This window comes from Felis catus, chromosome E3 (assembly GCF_018350175.1).
Source record: "Felis catus isolate Fca126 chromosome E3, F.catus_Fca126_mat1.0, whole genome shotgun sequence".
NCBI lineage: Eukaryota > Metazoa > Chordata > Mammalia > Carnivora > Felidae > Felis > Felis catus.
This window is the reverse complement of record NC_058383.1, coordinates 8,315,353-8,335,893: the sequence shown is the minus strand read 5'-3', so window position 1 is coordinate 8,335,893 and position 20,541 is coordinate 8,315,353. Positions and strand designations below refer to the sequence as shown.

At 53.6% G+C, this 20,541-nt stretch overlaps 1 protein-coding gene across 3 annotated transcripts in view; it reads right to left on the bottom strand.

Moving 5' to 3' along the window:
- The window catches only part of COL26A1 (collagen type XXVI alpha 1 chain), a 169,591-nt gene that overhangs the window by 51,695 nt on the left and 97,355 nt on the right, over nucleotides 1-20,541 (bottom strand). The window lies entirely within an intron of this gene.

Genomic DNA, 20,541 nt, shown 5'->3' with positions numbered 1-20,541 from the left:
GCTCGTGTGGACAAGACCCCATTCTGCCAACCGGCCCCCTAACAGAGACGTCCAGAGGAGGGAACGCCACTTTTGAGCACCTGTGATGTGCCGGACGTTGCCACAGACGTCCATTCCCTCCTTGCGGCGGCCCCTTCTAGGATCGTGTGACTTGCCCGAAGTCACGTGACTGGCAGGCCACTTCCTTTTCCCCAGCCTTCCTTTCCTCACACGCAAAAACGGGGATGATAATAGGGCTGCTTTCTGGGGCTGTGGGCGCATCTAGCTCACCTGGCCCCAGGCACAGCACGGGACGCAGCGTCACGGTGCAGGGCTGGGCACATGGACCTCCACCAGAATGCTGAGGGACCAGCGGCCACCTCACAAAAGACCTCTCAGGACGGAGGCTGAAGGGTTGCACATGCTTTTTTAAGAGGTGACAAAACCCCAGGGCGCCTGGCTGGCTTAGTCGGTTAAGCATCCGACTTCGGCTCAGGTCATAATCTCATGGTTCGTGAGTTCAAGCCCTGCGCCTGGAGCCTGCTTTGGATTTTGTGTCTCCCCCTCTCTCGGCCCCTCCCCGCTTGCACTCCGTCTTGGTCTCTCTCTCTCCCTCTCTCTCAAAAATAAATAAAGACTTAAAAATTAAAAAAAGAGAGAGATGACAAAACCCAGAGGACTCCTCAGCCTGTGGTGCCCGACCTGCTGCCCCACCCCACACACCCGGCATGAGAGGCTCGGACCTGGGACGGGAGTCCCCAGAAAAGACTGCTGTTCACCCTCCTTTGTTCTACGGGATGTTCTGCCCCGACTTCCCAGAGCCGCCCAAGGGAGTCCCACTTGCAAAAATGCCAGAAAGGCTTCAGGGCGGGACACAGATCACAGGCTGTGGCTCCCCAGGGCCGGGCGGTTCCTGAACAGCAGTGGAAGGGCCATCACGCACACACGGTGCTCACACACAGGCACACCCAGACCCACTCGGGCCCATCCACACATATGGATGGACACACAGGCACACACAGGCCGCACGCACACACACACACACACACACACACACCGCAGGCAGGGACGACAGTAGGTCCAAGCCCCAGCTGCAACCAGAGAATCTGGACAACAGTCAAGAACCCGGGCTCCCGCACTTGGTGGCTGGGGACTGTGGGCAAGTCACTGAATTCCTCTGAGCTTAGGGGCCTCACGTGTGAAATGAGTAAGTAAAAAAAAAAAAAAAAAAAAAAATCATAAAATCCTCTGTGCCCTGCCAACCGCTCAGAGCCCTGGAGAAGGACCAGAGAAGCAGCCGAGGGGGAGACGTCTGGTGAATCCCAGACCCCAGCACCAGCACGCATGTGGCTTCTCAGCAGCTACATGGGCGTCACCCCGACCGACAGAAATGCTGGAGCCTCTGGAGTGGAGAGAACGTGGCTGAAAGCCCCCCGAATCAGGAATAGCATAGATGGGGAGGGTACAGGGCCCTGATCGCTAAGTCTCAGTGTGAGGAGTCAGCCTGTGGCAGAGAGGGAGGCACCGGCTCTCACGGAGGGTGAGCCCGGAGGCACTGGGAAGGTGGGGTCGGCAGGAGACAGATGCCTGGATCTGCTCAGAGCTGCCTCCCCGCCTCCTGGGCTGGCTGCGGAGAGAAAGTGTCAGCTGGCACCTCGCACACGGTCCCCTTCCCACAAAGTGCTGCAAATGTCCTGGGACGCAGGAAACAGCAGAGCCATTGTGGCCCAAACCAGTTTCCTCAACAGCCCCGGTGCTGTGTTCAACAGCCCGAAGGAGGGCTTCTGCACCCACCTCTCTCGGAGAAGGAGACACATCGCAGCCTCCAGCCCAGCTCCCTGAACGGTAGCCACCTCACTGCTCTCAGCCCCCGATTTTGGGCCGAAGGATGAGAGTTCCCATTGCTGGCTTTGAAGCTCCCTACTTGAGGCTCTGTTTCTGCCACTGCAACTGGGGGGAGCCCCGGATGAGGCCCCATCATAGATGCCTGAGAAAATAACAAAAAAAGCCATGGAACGGGAGGGACCGCATGGTCCCGGCCTTGTCCTTAGGCGGGGTGGCCAAACTAAGGCAGTTCTGGGGGAAGCAGGCAGGCGGGGCCCTGGGGAGCCACAGAAGGCCCCAGGCAGTTCACCCTGGGTGGGGGAGGAGGAAGCACAGGCAGTGTCTGCCCTGGGGCAGAGCAAGCAGGTTGGCCCTTCTGGGGAAGGCCGCCCGGGGGGAGGGTAGACAGCCACTTGGCGGGCATGCCAAGGGGAGGGCTCGTTCCCCAAGAACTCGTGGGCTGAACCGCCCACCCACACTGGGCCCAAGAAGGGGGCTCCCAGTCAAGCAGCCCTCCTAGGCTGCAGCTGCAAGGCCCCGTTCATGGGTTCCCAGGGATGGCAGGGCTCCAGCCCCAGTCCTGCCCAAGCCCTACCTCTTCCCTGGCAGTCACTGGTCCCTTAGCAGGCTCAGTCTCCAGCTTTGAAGGAGTTTCTGAGTCAGGAGCCAGCTGATATGGAATGCCCCATCCTCTGAGCCTCAGTTTCCCCATCTGAAAAAGGGTGATTGGGCCAAACGACCCCGAAGGCTTTGGCAGGGGTGATATATCCCATGCGTACTTATTTTTCTAGAGAGAAAATGCTGCTTTGTTTTCTGCTCTGAACTAAACAGAACCATGCACACACGGCCCATGCACACTCACCCACTGTGTGCACGCACAACCCGCATATACACGGCCTATGTGCGCACACGCTCTCACACCCACGAGAGTCTGAGCAGCACTGGGACAAGGCTCTGCGGTAAGGCCTGTGGGGATGAAGCCAGTGACCGGCCTGACAAAATGGAACATGCGGCCGAGCTGGGCATCTGGGCCTGGGGCAGAAACGGCAGGCAGAGTGGCAGGGCCAAGAAGAGGGGCAGCTCCTGCCGACAGCCTGGCTTCCGTCTGGACAGACCAGGGTAGGTGTCCTGGAGAAGGGGCCTGGCGAATCTAGGACAAAGGGGCCACCTCCAGGGGGTGATACCTCTGAGCTCCCATGCCCAGCAGGGTGGCAGTGGGAGCTGGGACAGGCCAGCCATGGGGATGTGTGCCGGTCTCCGGGCCAACAGCCCTCACGGCCACCGACCCATCTCGTCCCTAATCCTGCAGGCTTATTTCAGTTGGCAGATTCCTAAACCATCTTTAACTGCCTCGTGTAGATGACCAGGGCAATTTTCTTTGTAATAAGAATAAAAATAAAACGCCTCCGGATATGAGGCCCCGCTCCTGGGCCCCGTAGGACGAATCTGCTTCTAACGAGGAAGAGGGCCCCACCCCAGAGGTCCGATGCTGCTGGACCAGCGTCTGCAGGTGGCCAGCTCACACCAGGGACATTAAAGACACCCGTGGCTCCGAGGGAGACCGAACGCCCAAAAGGAGCCCCCCGCAAGTCTGTGATCATGGGGTTTGCTGCCGGAAGACAGATCAGGGGTCTCTGCATACGGCCGGGCTCCTTGGGCCTCGCTGTGACCTGGAGAAGATGCCACCAGCCCACCAGGCCCGGTTCCATGCCCACTGGGCCACCTTTCTGTGTGGTTCTGGGTCCCCGATGCCCAAGCCCTGGGCACGTCTGTCGGCCAGTGACAGGGAGGTCCCCACCGGGCATCTTTACACACCCCTCCACAGCACATCAACTCCCAGGGGAGCCCTGAGATCCTCTGAGACTGGAGAGGGAGGGGGGTGGTTTGCTCCGTCCAGCAAGGTGCAGCTCAGCCACTCAGACTGTGCCAGAGCCTCCAGGCCACCTCTGCCCCCACAGGCAGGAACACTTCCTACCAAATGAACTTTGGAGAGAGGCAGATCTTGCGCTCACCCTGCCACTACTAGGATCAAGGCAGAAAAGTTTGCCAGGCAAGTCAAAGGCCTGATTTCTGCTGGCCACTTATTAGCTGTGTAGCCTTTGGGGTTTTGGGGGGGGGTTGTTTTTTGTTTTTAATTTTTTTAATGTTTATTTTTGACAGAGAGAGAGATAGAGAGACAGAGCATGAGCAGGGGAGGGGCAGAAAGAGAGGGAGACACAGGATCCGAAGCAGGCTCCAGGCTCCAAGCTGTCAGCACAGAGCCCGTCACGGGGCTTGAACCCACACACCGCGAGATCATGACCTGAGCTGAAGTCCACTGAGCCACTCAAGTGCCCCGCTGTGTAGGCTTTGGTAAGCTACTCAACGTCTCTGACTTTCCGCTATGTTATCTGCAAACAGGGGTAACGATCACAATACTATACGTATCATTACGCTGCTGTATGTTATATAATTACATAGTGCACCTGAACTTTAACAGAATGTCATGTCATGTAACATGGTAAGGCGCGCTTCATGATGTTGCTGGAAGGACCCGGCCAGAGAACTTGCACAGTGTCCACACGGTGTCCAGCAGAGAGAAAGCGTTCACGCACCGAGGTATCGCTTCCGTGGCGAATCAGCCGTCAGCCGGGAATTCCCACCGGAGCCCTAAGCGGTCCAATACCAAAGTGAACTCAGAAACAAGCCACCATGCAGAAAGGTGGAAGCAGGTGACCAGAACCTAGTGGGCAACTTGCCCCATCGAAGATAATAAAAGGGTTGAGAGGCTTCCCGAGTGCGGGAGACACCCTCCTGCTCTTCCAGCCTCGCCTCGCCTGGGACCCCATCTCAACCCTGCAGCTGTGGGGGGCTGGAGTGGCAATGAGGCAGAGAAGGCACAAGTGACCACCCCCTCTGAGCAGCCAGCCCGCAGCGGGCCCCAACTGGGGAAGGGGGCGGATGTCCCTTTAAAGCAAGTTTGGAGTTTCAATTGTGGCACGGAAGCAGACATTTCTGGTTAAGGAACTGAGACTGAGTTTGGGACTTTAAGGGACTGTCAAGCTTTCTATTACCTACTGAAGGGCCAGAGATGTCATGGGGATGCCCAGTTTCTGCTGGAGAGCAGGGATAAAACTCCCTTCTTGGGGCGCCTGGGTGGCTCAGTTGGTTAAGCATCCAACTTCAGCTCAGGTCATGATCTCGCGGTTTGTGGGTTCGAGCCCCGTGTCAGGCTCTGCACTGACAGCTTGGAGCCTGCTTCTGATTGTGTCTCCCTATCTCTCTGCTCCTGCCCTGTTCTCTCTCTCTCTCTCTCTCTCAAAAATAAATTAAAACATTAAAAAAATTAAAAACAAAAACCAAAAAAAACTCCCTGCTTGAGTACATTTTAAACGGAACAGAGGAAACTGTAATAAAGGTGCTTCCCGACCACGTCTGCAGGGTCCACTTCTCACATAACAGTTTCTAGGATAATGGCATCTGCACCAGGGGGCACGTTCATTGCTTGCTTTCCAGCACCCCCTCCCCATCTTCAGGCAATAGCACCCCTTTAGTCCAGTGACAGGCCTTCATCCTCCCGACTCTGGAAATGGGAGGGGCCATCCCCTTACACAGCCCTGCCCCCTGGCTCAAGGGGGGAGCCAGGTGGGCACGTGACCCAGCTGAGCCAATCAGAATCCTTCCCTGTGAGTTTTTCCTTTTCCAGCATGGGGAAGAACCCCTTCTCCTCTTGGGCCCTGAGCAGTAAGGCCGTGAGTTTGCATCACTTATGCTGTGCTCTGTGCTGGGGGAGAGGCTCCTCCAAGGTACTGAATGGGGCACACTCCAGGGAAAGACCCCAAGATGAGGGACAGAGAGAGATCTGGGAGGACGGTGGAGGGGCTTGCTGGTTCCCATTCATCCTGAGGCCAACTCCAAGCAACCTTTTTGCAGTTTGGTTGTAGGACTCCCCTGGTGTGCGTTCGGCTCCTATCTCTTATTGCTGAAGGCCTACAGATGAATCCAAGAAAGCAGGGAGGTGGCCCCCCTCCTACAGGGAACTGGCTGTCAGTAGAACCTTCCCTGCTGGTGGGAGCCAAGGTCAGCTTCCCAGCACGAAACCACACCAGTGCTGAGAACCCTCGCCAGAATTCCGTTTGGTGAGGCATCTGGTGGCTCAGTCGGTTGGCCATCCAACTCTTGATTTCAGCTCAGGTCATTATCTCATGGTTCATGGGTTTGAGCCCTGAATCCAGCTCCTCACTGACCATGCGGAGCCTGCTTGGGATTCTCTCTCTCTCTCTCTCTCTCTCTCTCTCTCTCTCTCTCTGAGTTCTCTCTGCTCTTCCTGCATGCACTCTCTCTCTCTCAAAATAAATAAATAAACTTAAAAAAAATTCCGTTTGGCATAAGGCTCATCAGCTTACACAGGCATTTCATAAATGTGATGTCATTTTGTCCTTCCTACAACCCTGTGAGCAAAGCATAATTATCTCCATTCTAACTGAGAAGGTGAAGTGACTCACCCTGTCTTACTGCTGGGAACTGTCATCATTCAGGACTTGAACCCACATCTGCCTGCACCCTTGGCTTTCTCCTCCCCCAAAGCTGCCTCACTGGGTACCCCTTCTCCAGCCCCGTGGTCAGGTCAAGGGTTCTAAGGAAGGCCCTAGACTTAGTGATCTGTATGGTCCCCAAGCGCCAACTCTGATGGACCAGATCTTCCTTAACCTCTGAACCTCAGTTTCCCCATCTGCGAAGTGGAGTGATCATCCAGCCTTGCCTCCTCCCAGGCTGAGGGGAACACACACGGGCCTACGAGGAGCTGTGGAGCCCTGCCTCACTCCCTGTGACTCCAGGGGCAGGAGGACGAAGCCATGTGTATTGGCTTCAATGAAGAGCAGACTTGAAGCAAAACAGACCCAGACTGATGTGTTAAAACAAGCTTCCTTGAATCTGGCGGGATCTGGCCACCTTGGTGGCCGCTCCACTAACCTCTCCCACATGTGTGGCACAAGGTCACCTTTCACGACGTCTGGTCCCATTTTGTTCGTGCATTCATTCACTCATTCATTCTCCAGATATTTTTGGAGTAACGGGACACAACAGGGAACACAGGAGACAAAACTCTAGAGGGATCTACATTCCAGTGGACAGAAGATAATTAGCATAATAGTTAAGCCGATTACATAGTACTAGTATGTTGGGGGTTCTAAATGCCATGGGGAGAAATAAAGCAGAAGAAAAGAACAGGCAAAGTGGGAGGCAGGGGCAGGGGCCACCCCGTTAGAAAGCCCAATAGGAGTGTCTCAGCTGGAGAAGACAGTAAGTGCAAAGGCCCTGAGGTGGAGGGAGAAGGGGGCCAGAGGCAGCCAGAGAGGCGGGGGGAGGCCAGAAGTTGCCCTGTGCAGTGGCTGTCCCCCAAGGTAGGCAGAAGTCGACTTGGGGAAAGGCCCCACATACCTGAGGACAGATCACATAAGGACACGGTGCTGGGAGGCAGACCTTCCCCCGTGCATTTCTGGGGCCAGGAAGAAGAAACCCAGGTCAGGAGGCCCCCATCTGTCCCCACTCAGTCTGTGACACAGACCCCAGCTAGCCCGTCACCAGCATGGCTGTAAGGACATGGAGATCACAGCTCTGGAGACAAGGTCCCGGGCCAGCCACGGGCCCTGCATCCACACAGAGAGGGGCTGGGGACTCCCCCTGGGGCGGCACGTCCCGCGGCCTCCCGCTCCCCAGCCTGGCCTTCCCAGGAAGGAGCATACCTCTGCGCCCCCAATCTGGAAAGCATTGAGGCCAAATGGCTCCATTTCAAGTGCAATTATTACAAACCCTTCAGGGAATGTGAGTTCCAAAATGAAATCTCTCTGTCAAAACTTTCATTAATGCGCAGTTGCTGTGCGGGGATCGGTTTACACCCGTGCCTGACAGAGCTCCGTGGAGACCAGATTCTTGGGGGGTGCCCTGCCCGGGGAGCCAGCCTGGCCCCTCTGCCTCCCTTGAGTTTGCAAACCCCCCAAATTCCGTCTCCAGCCCGTGTCTCCAAAACACAACAGCCTTTGTCGTGGGAACACGTCCGCTGGGATTTCCCCAAAGCCAGTGATGCACACGTCAAGAACACACTTCTGTAGGCTTGTCTGGGAGAGTTCTTTCTCTCTGAACACAAACCAGCATCAGGAACAACTCAGGGGTGTGCTGCAGATGAGGGAACCGGGCTGACAGGCACAGGGTGCTTGCCCAACGCTCACCAAGTTCCCACCCCGTGCCCGGTGCTCGGAGGAGCCCTCCCCAGCCCCAGCTCCTGGCCCTCCTCCATTACAGCACAGATCGGACCGCGTCCGGTTTATCTGCCTCTGCGTCCGGCCCCTTGCTGGGTACAAGTAGTGGGTCTTACTCCCCTTTTAATCTTCAAGCATTCAGCATTCACAGGGGCCGCCGACGAGATTTGAGCTGCACAGCTTAGTGGTTCAGGGCACAGGTTACGGGTTCAATTCCCAACCCAGGCACTTACTAGCTGGGTGAGCTAAGGGCAACTTCTCTCCACTTCGAGAGATGACTTGTCTCCTCTACAGAATGATCCCAGTCTCTCAGGATTGTTTCAGGGATTCAGGGAAGATCAAATGCTTATAAAGGGCTCAGCCCAGTGCCTGGTACAGGAGGCTCTTGGCACAGGTCAGCCAAAATAAGATAAAGACGAAATAGGATGGACCCGCTGCTCCCTGAGCCGCAGGCCATGGCTCCAAACACTGGGAGTGACAGCTGGGATTGGTGCCTCCTCTCCCGGGGTGGCTCCCTGATAGCCTCACATTCTCAGCGGATCCTGTAATGCCTCTTTAAGACAACACTGCGTATCTTTTTCTCTCCAGACCAGAAGAGTATCCGGTGAATTAATTTCTAAAACCACAGCAGCTCCTTCAGGCTGCATTTGCCAGGAGGAAGGTTCGGAAGCAGAGGGGAGGCGAGGCGAGATGAGCGCAGCCCCTCTCCCCGCACGAGGGGATGAATCACAGCCAGTGCGGGGCCGCACCTGACAGACACTGATTCAGACCGAGGGTCTCGCTCTCAGCAGATAGGAACGTGCCCCCCCCCCCCCCGCCTCACGCACGGTGCCAGGTCCAGCCAAGTCACATTCATGCTATTAAAACCAGTGCAGCGGGAGGACCCGAGCCTGGGGGGGAGCTCGGTCTGCCCCCCCCCCACCTTCCTTTCCTTAATTCACTCACTCACTCATTCAACAAGCCCTCTGGTTCCTGTATTCGACTTGTCTGCATGGTCCAAACCAGGCGTGCCTCAAAGTACTGGAAATGAGGACAAAACCCAGTCCTGGCCCGCGAGGAGCCCCTTCTGTCCCTGACGCGAGGATGGAAATCAGGAGTTTGTGAACAGTGCCGGGAAAGAGAATTATTTATTTGCACCAACCTCTAATTGAAGCGCAGCATTTCTTTGCGGTAGGAGCCCGGTCCCAACAACAGCAACGATGCAGAAGCTGTGCCTGTACCTTGTTCCCTATTTGCTCCCTACAGAATTCGCAGACTTTACAATTGTTGCAGCCAGCTAGGAAAACCATTTTCCCTCATCACTGCTTTGAAATTCCGGGAGACATCAAGCCCACCGGTGGGTGGATCTTGTTACTTGGGTGATGTGTTATTCCGTCTACCATCTGTATTTTCAAAAAGAGTTTGTTTCTTTTTTAATTTTTTTTTTAGTGTCCATTTATTTTTGAGAGAGAGAGAGAGAGAGAGAGAGAGAGAGAGAGAGAGAGAGAACAGCCAGGGAGGGGCAGAGAGAGAGGGAAAGAGAGCATCTTAGGCAGGCTCCACACTGTCTTCATCACAGCCTCATGCAGGGCTCGATCCCACGAACTGTGAGATCATGACCTGAGTCGAAATCAAGAGTCAGACGCTCAACCTACTGAGCCACCCAGGCACCCCTTCAGAAAGTTTTCTCGATAGCTGTATTCTGCAGTGATGCGTAATCCTGCTAGATTCTTTTATGCACGGTTCTGAGAAATAAATAATAGAACATTATAAACATTATAAATAATAAAGCATAATAAAACACTATTCTGAGAAAAGACTCACAGGCTCCAGCAGACAGCCAAAGGGGGGCACGGCACTAAAAGGGGGGGACGAGTGGCAGGGACCCACGGTGGTTTTCATGTCCTGTGGAGAGGACTCTGACTGATGGGGCAAAGCCACCATCGCAGGCCCCCCCAGGGAGTTGGGGGGTGCTTCACAGAGGAGGTGACTTCTGAGCTGGGCCTCTGCAGACAACTAGGGCCCGCTGGGCCAACATGGACAGGACGATGGGGCGGGAGCAGTTCAGCCTAATTTTGGATAAAGGAGGGAAGAGGAGCAGACGGTTTGGTGGGGAGGGGGGGGAGACGGGAGGGGAGGGGAGGGCAGGGGAGGGGAAGCAGGCTATTCTGCGGGCAGCCAGGATAGGGTGAGGGACAGCTTGGTCTGTCCAGGTGTTCTCACTCCCTATTGCGGAGGAGGAAGAAAGATGAGGTCAGGGCTCAGACAGATCCCGTCCGACCCCAGCCCTGCCATGGACCCGCTGGACGCCTCTGAGCAGAATGACTACTCCCCCCGTGTCTTAATTTTCTCCCCCGTAAAAGGGGGATGATCACAAGGCCTGCCTTGTCGGAGGACAAATGCAACAAGGCCCGTGGTTTCCTAAACACCTGGTACCCAGCGGCTGTCCAAGAAATGGTGACGGGGCGTCACCATTATTACTTTTAGCACTACTTCTACTGGCTGGCCTTTTCCATAAGAAAAAACAGAGAAGGGGCGCCTGGGTGGCTCGGTCGGTTGAGCGTCGGACTTCGGCTCAGGTCATGATCCCACCGTTCCCAGGTTTGAGCCCCGAGTCGGGCTCTGTGCTGACAGCTCCGAGCCTGGAGCCTGCTTCAGATTCTGTGTCTCCCTTTCTATCTCTGCCCCTTCCCCCACTCGTGCTCTCTCTCTCTCTCTCTCTCTCTCTCTCTCAAAAACGAATGAACGCTAAAAAAAAATCTTTTTTTAAACAAAACCAAGAAGCCTTTTCCCCAAAGATCCCTCTGTCTCTGGCAAAAGGAATGCGCAGGAGATGTCGCTTCCACAAGAGTTCAAATCTTACCCTCTTAGATTCAACATGTGCACTGACCCGGGGGCAGAGGCACAGGGGGCGCTCAGGCATCCAGTGTCTCAGCCTCCAGGCGGGGACCCCAGCCTTGGCGGCCCATCCAGACCCAGCGGTCTCGCATCCCGTTACATCGAAGTCCTCACGCCCCACAGGGACAAGCCTCCCAAGTGCCTGGCACATAACACCTGCCACGCGTTCACACAACCGCCAGCCACGTGCTGGCAAACGGTTGACAACGGGCTCCGTGGGGACGAGGCTTCATCTGGAGAGTGTGCAGATTTCCAGGGTGTGAATACCCCCCACCCCCCACCACGGCTCACTTCCCGCGACCAACAGGGCATCCCGGAGAGGGGAGGGGACGCACGAAATCGGCTCTTGTGGGCCAGTGGGAGGTGGCTCTGGCACACAGCTGAGGACATCCCGCAGGGAAAAAGCGTGACTGTCCCCATTCTCCAGGTGAGGAAAATGAGGCTCCGAGGGCTTAAGTTCACTCTCTATACCTATAGAAGTTCGCTCTCTATACCTAGAGACTCCGAATCCGTCTCTGCTTTACCACGGGGGCTCCACACCAGCGTGCTTGTATGGCCTTGAGGAGCATCAAGGTCATAAAGACAGATGGCCGGAGACCATGCGGGATGGGAGCCAGCTGCAGGGGGAGCTCGGCCATCCACAGCCCCCCGAAGGGGCCCAGACCTGGGCCCAAGGTGACCTGCCCACTCTGCCGGGAGACAGCTGCAGAAGAACACAGGACAGCCCACAAGACCCCCAGTGACAGATGCATTTTTCCGAGCGAGCTAACAGCCACCCGGCAGGTGGTATTTATATTTCCCCTGCAAGTACTTTTTACTGTTTTGGTTTTTTCATTAAGGGCTCCCTTTCTTCTGAACCAAACAAAAGCCCCTTGTCTGGGCGGGTGCCAGGAGCCCCGGGAGCACAGTTTGTTCCACAGGGACCGCTAGGGTGTCTCTGCCTCTGGACTCACCAATGTCGGTGGAAGGACAGGGCTGGAGGCCTGGGACCCTTAGCTGCGGCCCATCTGGCTGCACCGTGACCTCGGGCTGGTCACCTGACCTTCCTCGGGCTTCGGAGGTTCACCCCTGATGGGCGGCCGTGCCCGTACCCGCATCTCACGGGGATGTCCCAAGGATCGTCGGGAAGACGTGACTAGCTCAGTGTGGGCGCAGGCACACAGCAAGTCCCCAGGGCTTTCCTGGACCAAACCCGGCTGGGGGGCCTCAGCAGCACTGGCAGTGAGCTGGCCAGATGGTCTCGGGGCCCCTTCCAGCGCTGACTAGATGGCTGACTAGACGGCTGGGGGACAGAGCGTGGACTATATCTGGCACCTCTTTTCCCAGTTGGCCTTTAAGAGCTGAGGAGGCCCCAGGCCCGGCCCTGGCTCCTGGCCTGCCCGGCCCAGGCTCCCCGAGGGGTCTCCTGTGTGACTTTCTCATCTGTCAGACGTCAGCCGGCGAGGGCGAGGCAGCCGGCATCCCCAGCCCTGCTGAGCGTCCCCATCTCCCAGCCCCACGTGGGAATGTGACTTCGGCTGGAGAATCTCAGGGGCTAAACCAAGCTCCTGGACTCTGCAGACAGCAATTCTGTCGTTCCAGGGCAGATCCCAACAAAAGGAAAACCGTGGCTCTCTTGTACCAGTATGAAGTGAACATGCGTCACGGGTTTCATGTAGCGCATTCAGTGAAGGGGGAGGAAACCAGTGAGATGGTACAGGCAGTTCAGAGAAAACTCAAGGATCCTCAAGATGCAGGCAAACAGAGGAAGGCTGCAATGGAATTACAAATAAATGCAAACCGGCCCATCCCCGGGGCCACAACTACCATCCCCTGGGACTCAGTTAATTTATGTGAATACCGCCCAGAATTGTTCGCACTGTTCCTTGTTGGGTGCAACTTTACAGAGCTGTCCCCCACAGCTCAAAGACAATGAAAAAGGTGGAAATAACCCAGAAGGGTGCGCCAGACAGGACACGCAGTTAAACTCCTTTCCCCATTTAAAAAGTCTGCCGTTGAAGTGGAAGGACGAAGAAAGTTCCGGACGTGGACGGCGGTGAAGGCTGCCTGACAACGTGACCGTGCTTAATATCACCGCGTCGTGTGTGTAAAACTGGTTCCGATGGTAAATTTTATCTTTTGTGTGTTTTACCCCGATTTTTTTTTTAAGTCTGCAGCATAGAAGGTCTTGCGACAGTCCCAGCAGTGACGCTGTGGGTTTGCTTCATGGTCTCCAAGGCCAGGGTGGTGGAGGGCTCTGACTGCCCCTGGAGTGCTCTCTTCTGCCCAGAAGCCCTCCGGACCCAGCTTCAAAGTGTGGGCTTCCCTCACACAGAGGAAGGTGGGCAGTCAGGCTGGAGGCCCTAAGGACAGGCTGCAGGAGGGCAGCTGGGGAGCTCACGGGGCCGACACGGGGTGAGGGGGCTCGGACCACAACCCAGGCTGTCTGGTGAGGAAGGAGCTGCCTCGCCGGGGAGGGAGGGGACTCCCGGCAGGACAGCACTGAGTGACCACAGCCAGATGGGACGTAAGCAGGGTAGAGGCCGCCCAGCAGCTCACACTTCTTCCTCAGCTTCCCAGATAGCAACTAGCTGAGATCCGCCTGCACGGCGCCCCAGTGGGCTCAGAGCCTGAGGACTGTGGCCCGAGGCACAGGGCACAGAAGAGACCCCTGTGCTGCCCCGCCGCAGGGCCCGATCGGAGAGAACTCCCAGGGACCCACAGGCCTGGGCACCTTTCTAAGTCACACGAAGGCTCCCTGTGTATGCGCCGGCTGCAGCCCTGCTCACCTGCTCCCCGAACAGGAGGAGGGGGCCCCACCCCAGCAAGGGGCCTGCTGGGCAGGGCATCGGACAGTGCTCCCCCCTCAGGGACAAAGTCTGCAGGCTTCTCCAGACTTTATAGAGATCTGCAACACTTAGTGTCTCTCCGGGGCTCAGGGACGACTCTGGGCGGAGAATGCCAGCCTCAGAGAAGGGGAGTGGCCGTCCCAGGGTCAGCCGTGCGTGAGGACTCAGGTCACCACGCTCGACCTTGAGTCAGCGGCGCCTGGCGGCTCCAGCGGCAATGCCCTCGCTCACGTGGCCTTGGCCTCCTCCGCGAGGCACCTCCCTGGGGCTTCGTCCCCCCGGATGCTCTTCTCCAGAGGCTCATCATCTACGGTCCAGGAGCCACAAGCAGCCCAGGGAGGTTCTGCCTCTCTCTGGGTTTTTAGAACATCTGTGCCCCGCCTCTCAGCCCTGCACCCCTCAAGTGTCCTGTCTCCTCCAGCACCCCTGGGCTCTTCTCCCACGCCCGCCTGGAACTCCCTTAACTGGGAGCTGCTGGCCTGGGCTCCCCTCCCCGTTCTGGCCCCGGGACTGTGCTCGGGGTCCCGGTGCCTGTCTGAGGACCACGGGGGCAAACGCAGGGCTCCGGCCTCCCTGGAGATTGCCCGAAGGCTTCAGAATTAATAGTACAGAGTCTGATTCCAAAACAGCATAAATTACATCCTGGAATCCATTACGTTCTGATCTGTTAGGCAGGAGGAAACGTGGTCTGTAGCAAAATAAAAGACATCCTGGAACCCATTATGGACTCTGATAGAAGACAAAGGCAGCAAAAAAGGACATTATGGGATCGATGTGCCTAATAAACGGCGTGTTGGCATCTCCCTTCCACCGGGACGTGGATTAACAACAGATGTTCTACGCTAATGTCGATTTGTATGCTAATCGAAAACAACTACATGGCCTTTGCAGACAGGAATTCTATAAATGCAGCCTGGGTCCCTTCCTTCCCCACAGCTGCCGGTGGCAGGGGCGGGGACTGGCTGGTGGGGACAGGCTCCAGCCCCTGCCCCCTGCAGAGCCGTCTGGGGGGAAGGGGGAGTCCCAGCTCAGTCACCACCCCCGCGTCCCCTTCCTCCTCAAGGTCTCTGCTGAGTCTGGCCTGCGAACCCCAAGACCCGGCCTCATGGGGCAGGACACAGACAGCCTCGGGCTCCACAGGGCTTGTGGCACCGAGAATTCAGCTGGTTCCTCCAGGGGGCCAGCAATCCCTGCCCATCCCTTCCCCAAGGTTCAGCCGTGCCTGGAGGGTAAAGACGGATCCCAGACTCCCAGAGACATCTCAGACCTGCTGAGATCACTTGGCCCCATACACCACCATCTGGGATGGGAGTCGGAGGCTGGGAAAAAGGACGGAGCCTCCCAAAGTCACATGAATGCAGCGGCCAGGCCTGGGCTCACTCCAAGCCTCCTCCATCCACTCCCCCCACAGCCCGGGTTTGTAGTGACCTGCTCTCGGGGCTGCCGGAACAGGCCGTTCTGTCCCACCGAGGAGCCTTTCCTGAGGCCTCTTTGGGGCAAAGCCCCATCTTGGACACTGGGGACACAGAAATGAACCTGAAGACGCCAGCATCCTGGCCAAAGCAGCCATGCCATTGAAGGCAGCCACGGGTTGGGGGACAGAGGCCGGGACAGGCTATAGAGCGGCACAGAGAAGGAAGTCAACCAAGAGAACCATGTTCTTTCTGGTCCATTAGCTCCCAAGTGTATGTCCCAAGGGAGCCCTGGTGTCTCCTGCAGTTAAGGCACAAAGGATCCAAACTCACACTTATCACACAGATCTATGCCTGACTTTGGAAGGTGTGGCCAACTATGCATGTGGTTGGCACGCCGTGACCAGCCTCTGAAGCCCAAGGGCGAACAGCTCACACAGGTGAGCTGGAAGGCTGATCAGCCCGCCCTGCTCCTGGGGGCTCATGTGGACAGACAGCATTGCCTCCTGACACCGAGGTGCCCAGAGCTGACCTCTAGGCTCCTCTCACCTCCCTGCATGTCTCTGGCTCTCAGAAACACTCAATATAGATAGAGTCAGAAGGTAGAACTGAAATTTTGGCTTTGTCGCTAATTAGAAGGCAGACATAGTCACCCAATGTCCCATTTTCTTCCCTACATTTCCCTGACCCTTTAGAGGTGACCAGTTGGCCACACGATTAGTTTGGCCAGTAAGTTATGAGAGGTTGAGGTGGTGAAAAGTCTGAGTACAACTTTCTAGTCCCCTACCTGTGACAGATAATGCAGCTGCAAGATGGCCGAACTTCGGTCCACCTGGGGCTGGACCCTCTGCTGACCCGCGCTGGACAGGCGGCTTGAGGAAGAAAGAAACTTTTGTTGGGGCTGGGGCTCTTTGTTACCAAAGTGTAACCTTGTCCGCCTTGACTGTTATAACATCCCGGGTCATGGGCTTAACGATAGTGAAGACATAAGATAATCTGTATTAGCATGACTAGTATAACCTGTGAACACTCACTTTTAGTTTTATTGCTTCCCCTCCCCCCCAATCTCCTTCTCAGGATACATGTGGCACAATTAAAGATCATGGCTTGCATGAAAAAAATTAGCTACTTTATTTTCAAAGGGCTCCAGCTAGGCCACACAAAAATATCAATGAATAGAAAAAACACGTATGTGATCGATGTAATCATTGCAGCTAGCATTTACTGAGTATGTACCATGGGGCTAGATTATTTACGTAATTCCTTACCTAGGCCTGATAACCCTTTGTGGAAGGCGACATTATTCCCACTTCGGCAATGGAGAAAATCTCTCCTGATACACCCAAACCTCAGACCCGTGCCTTGTGTGGTTCTGGGGTCTGAATTAACTTTAGAAACTCACAAACCAGGGCGCCTGGGCGGCTCAGTGAGTCAAGCTTCCGACTCTTGGTTTGGGCTCTGCTCACGATCTCACTGTTCATGAGATCAAGCCCTGCGTCAGGCTCTGTGCTGGCAGTGCAGGGCCTGCTTGGGATTCTCTCCCTCCTCTCTCTCTCCCTCTCTCTCTCTCTCTCTCTCTCTCTCTCTCTCTCTGCTCCTCCCCTGCTCTCTCTCTCTCTCAAAATAAACAAATAAATATTAAAAAAAAAAAAGGAAAAAGAAACCCACAAACCAAGTAATTAACATAAAAATCTATTCCTGCCTCATGATTTGCTGGAGTGCCTCGTAAAACTTTGTGGAAAAACACTTCCACAATCCAGGCTACAAGGGATTCTCAGGAAAACAAGCTGTACCAAAGATAGTGCACCAAAACACCCTGTAAAACAGGGGCACCTGGGTGGCTCAGTCAGACAAGTGTCCAACTCTGGATTTCAGCTCAGGTCATGATCTCACGACTCATGAGTTCGAGCCCCGTGTCTGGCTCGGCACTGAGAGCTCAGAGCCTGCTTGGGATTCTCTCTCTCCCTCCTCTCTCTGCCTTTCCCTGATCATGCTCTATCTCTTTCTCAAAATAAATACATAAACTTAAAAAAAAACACCTTGCAAAACAAACAGGGAAATAAGCTGCCGTGAGTGAGAGAGCAAATAAGACAGAGGAAGACTGAACCCCAACAACCTGAAAATACAGAATTCCAATATGAGAGGAAATAGGAAATGTACATAAGGAAAGTTTGCTTTAAAACATTAAAGAGTTAAGGGGCGCCTGGGTGGCGCAGTCGGTTAAGCGTCCGACTTCGGCCAGGTCACGATCTCGCCGTCCGTGAGTTCGAGCCCCGCGTCGGGCTCTGGGCTGATGGCTCAGAGCCTGGAGCCTGTTTCTGATTCTGTGTCTCCCTCTCTCTCTGCCCCTCCCCCGTTCATGCTCTGTCTCTCTCTGTCCCAAAAATAAATAAACGAAAAAAAAAAAAAAAAAATTAAAAAAAAAAAAAAAAAACATTAAAGAGTTAAGAGGAGGAGTTGAAAATAGGACAGAAATGGAAAAATAAGTAAATATAACTTATAGAAATTAAAAATATAAAAGTTAAACGGACAGGTCAAGAGGCATATTGGACACTGCTGAGGATAAGATTATTAAAAACAAAGCCAGATTACCCTAAATGCAAAAGTGGGACACACACACACACACACACACACAAATAGAAAGAGTGGTTTAGAGACATGGAGAACAGAACGTGGATTCTTTCAGGGTGCCTGGGTGGCTCGGTCAGTTAGGCATCTGACTCTTGATTTAGGCTCAGGTCATGATTTCATGGTTTGTGAGTTTGAGCTCCACGTCCAGTTCTGTGCTGACAGCATGGAGCCTGCTTAGGATTCTCTCTTTCCCTCTCCCTCTGCCCCTCCCCCACTCACTTGCATGCTACCTCTCTCAAAATAAATAAACATTTTTTAAAAAGGATGGAGGGGCGCCTGGGTGGCTCAGTCATTTAAGTGTCTGACTTCGGCTCAGGTCATGATCTCACTGCTCGTGAGTTCAAGCCCCACATCGGGCTCTGTGCTGACAGCTAGGAGCCTGGAGCCTGCTTCAGATTCTGTGTCTCCCTCTGTATGCCCCTCCCCTGCTCATGCTCTCTCTTTCTGTCTCTCAAATATAAAAAATAAAAAACATAAAAAAAATAATTAAAAAAAAAGGATGCAGATTCTGTCTACAAAGAATAAACAAAATGGTAAAAAGGCAACATTTGAAGAGATAATGGCTTGGGGTTTTCTGGAATTGATTTGAAAACATAGATCTTCATATATCAATTCAAAGAGTCAAGCATCACAGTGAGTCCCAGCCAGAGAAGTAAATCTATTCATATCTAGACAAGCCACAATAATCTGTAGAACATGAAAGGCAGACAAAATCACACAACTAACCAAAGAAAAAAGTTGAATTATCTCCAAAACATCTTCAGTGGATCTCTCAACAGCAACAATAGAGGGCAGAAGATAATGCAATAGTGTCTCCAAAGTACAGAGGGAAAATAACTGTCAACCTAGAATTTTATACCCAACTGAACTATTGTTCAAGTATCACTGCTGGATACAGTGATTTTTGAACAAACGACAACTGAAAGGAGCTGAAACTCAGACATATTAGAGGACTTCAAATCCTCAAAATGATATACAATTTTTCATCCATTAGGTACAAAAAGTCATGGCTGGTAACACTACATATTGGCTAGGATAGAGAGCAATGGGGAACTTGTGTGCACTACGGGTAGAGCCAACTTTGGAACAATGAGTTTGGAGAGCATTTTGACAAATTCTAGAAAAGTTAAAGATAAACCTTCTCCGTCTGGGCAAGTATTTGCTCATGTGCACAACGGTCTTAGGGTATTCCCTACAGCTCTGCTCATAACTGTGAAAAAGTAGAAACAATATGTCTTTCGGAACGGGTGCGATAAATAAAACTGTAGTATATTCATGCTGGTGAACACTGTAAAGCAGTTAAAATAGACGAGCTAGAGGTTAAAGAGTCAATAGGAATAGATCTCACAAATACTTTAAGTCAAAAAGCAAACTGTAAAAGGATGGATTCAGCAGAATATGGTGTCTACAAAATTTCAAACACATAGTTGTATATATTATTTATAGACATAAATGAATACATTTAATAACTTGTATAATATATTACAGCTTTGCTGTCCCTGACTTTAGCTATACCTGTGATATTTTAGGTCTTTAAAATACACTGTTCTGGGGCACCTGGGTGGCTCAGTCAGTTAAGCATCCAACTTTGGCTCAGGTCATGATCTCACAGTTCGTGAGCAGGAGCCCCAGGTTGGGCTCACTGCTGTCAGCACAGAGCCTGCTTCAGATCCCCTGCCCCCCCCCACCTCTGCCCCTACCCCACTCTCTCTCTCTCTTTTAAAATAAATAAGTAAATAAATAAGTAAATAAATAAGTAAATAAATAAGTAAAATAAATAAGTAAATAAAGAAATAAACATTTAAAAAAAAAACAAAAAAATACATGGTCCTGAACTATTTTTAAATAAAAAGTTAAAGAAAAAAAACTGCCCCAAAGCACATATGGCATAATGTTGTTTAATCTCAGTGATGGGTACATAAGTATCTTATGGGGTGTTTAATGTACTTTCCATTAAGTTTGAAATATTCCCTATATAAATTTTTTAAATTAAGAGTTTAATTTGAGGGGCGCCTGGGTGGCTTAGTTGGTTAAGCATATGACTCTTGATTTTGGCTCAGGTCATGAGTTCGAGCCCCATGGAGGGCTCTGCACTAACAGCAGGGAGCCTGCTTGGGATTTTCTTTCTCCCTCTCTCTCTGCCCCCACCCCGCTCGAATGCACACGTGTGCACTCGCTCTCTCTCTCTCTCTCTCTCTCTCTCTCTTTCTCTAAATAAATAAATAAACTTTAAAAGGGGAAATTAATTTGACCATTATGATGGTAAGAAGTACTAAGTGTTGCGGAGCCAAAGTGCCCTGTGCTGTGACCTACCCCCGCAGAGGGACATGACACATCCCCCAGCTCACCTGTTTCTGGCACAGACAGGTACACGTTTGCCACCACACTCTCCTGAAACCTCCCCACTGAAGTGACAGAGTGAGTTGGGGTTTTTAAAGCCATACACCGACAAGGATAAAGAAAACAGAAGGGAGTCACCAGGAGGCGGAAATACAGAAACTGCGGAAACAAATGGATGAATGGGAGCTGACTCGCTGACCCAAGAGTCCCACGTCAGCGTCAGTGGCAGGGACGGCAGCGGGAAGCTCTTTCGTGGCTGCAGAACGCCCCTCCCCTCAACGGTAGCAGGGAAGATTCAAGAAGGGAGCTAAAAACAGGACAAGTTCAAAGTCTGTAAGGAGGAGGGTGTCTGGGTCTGCCCGCCTGCTCAGGCAGAAAATCGGAGACTTACCCTCCAGGGAGGGAAAATGA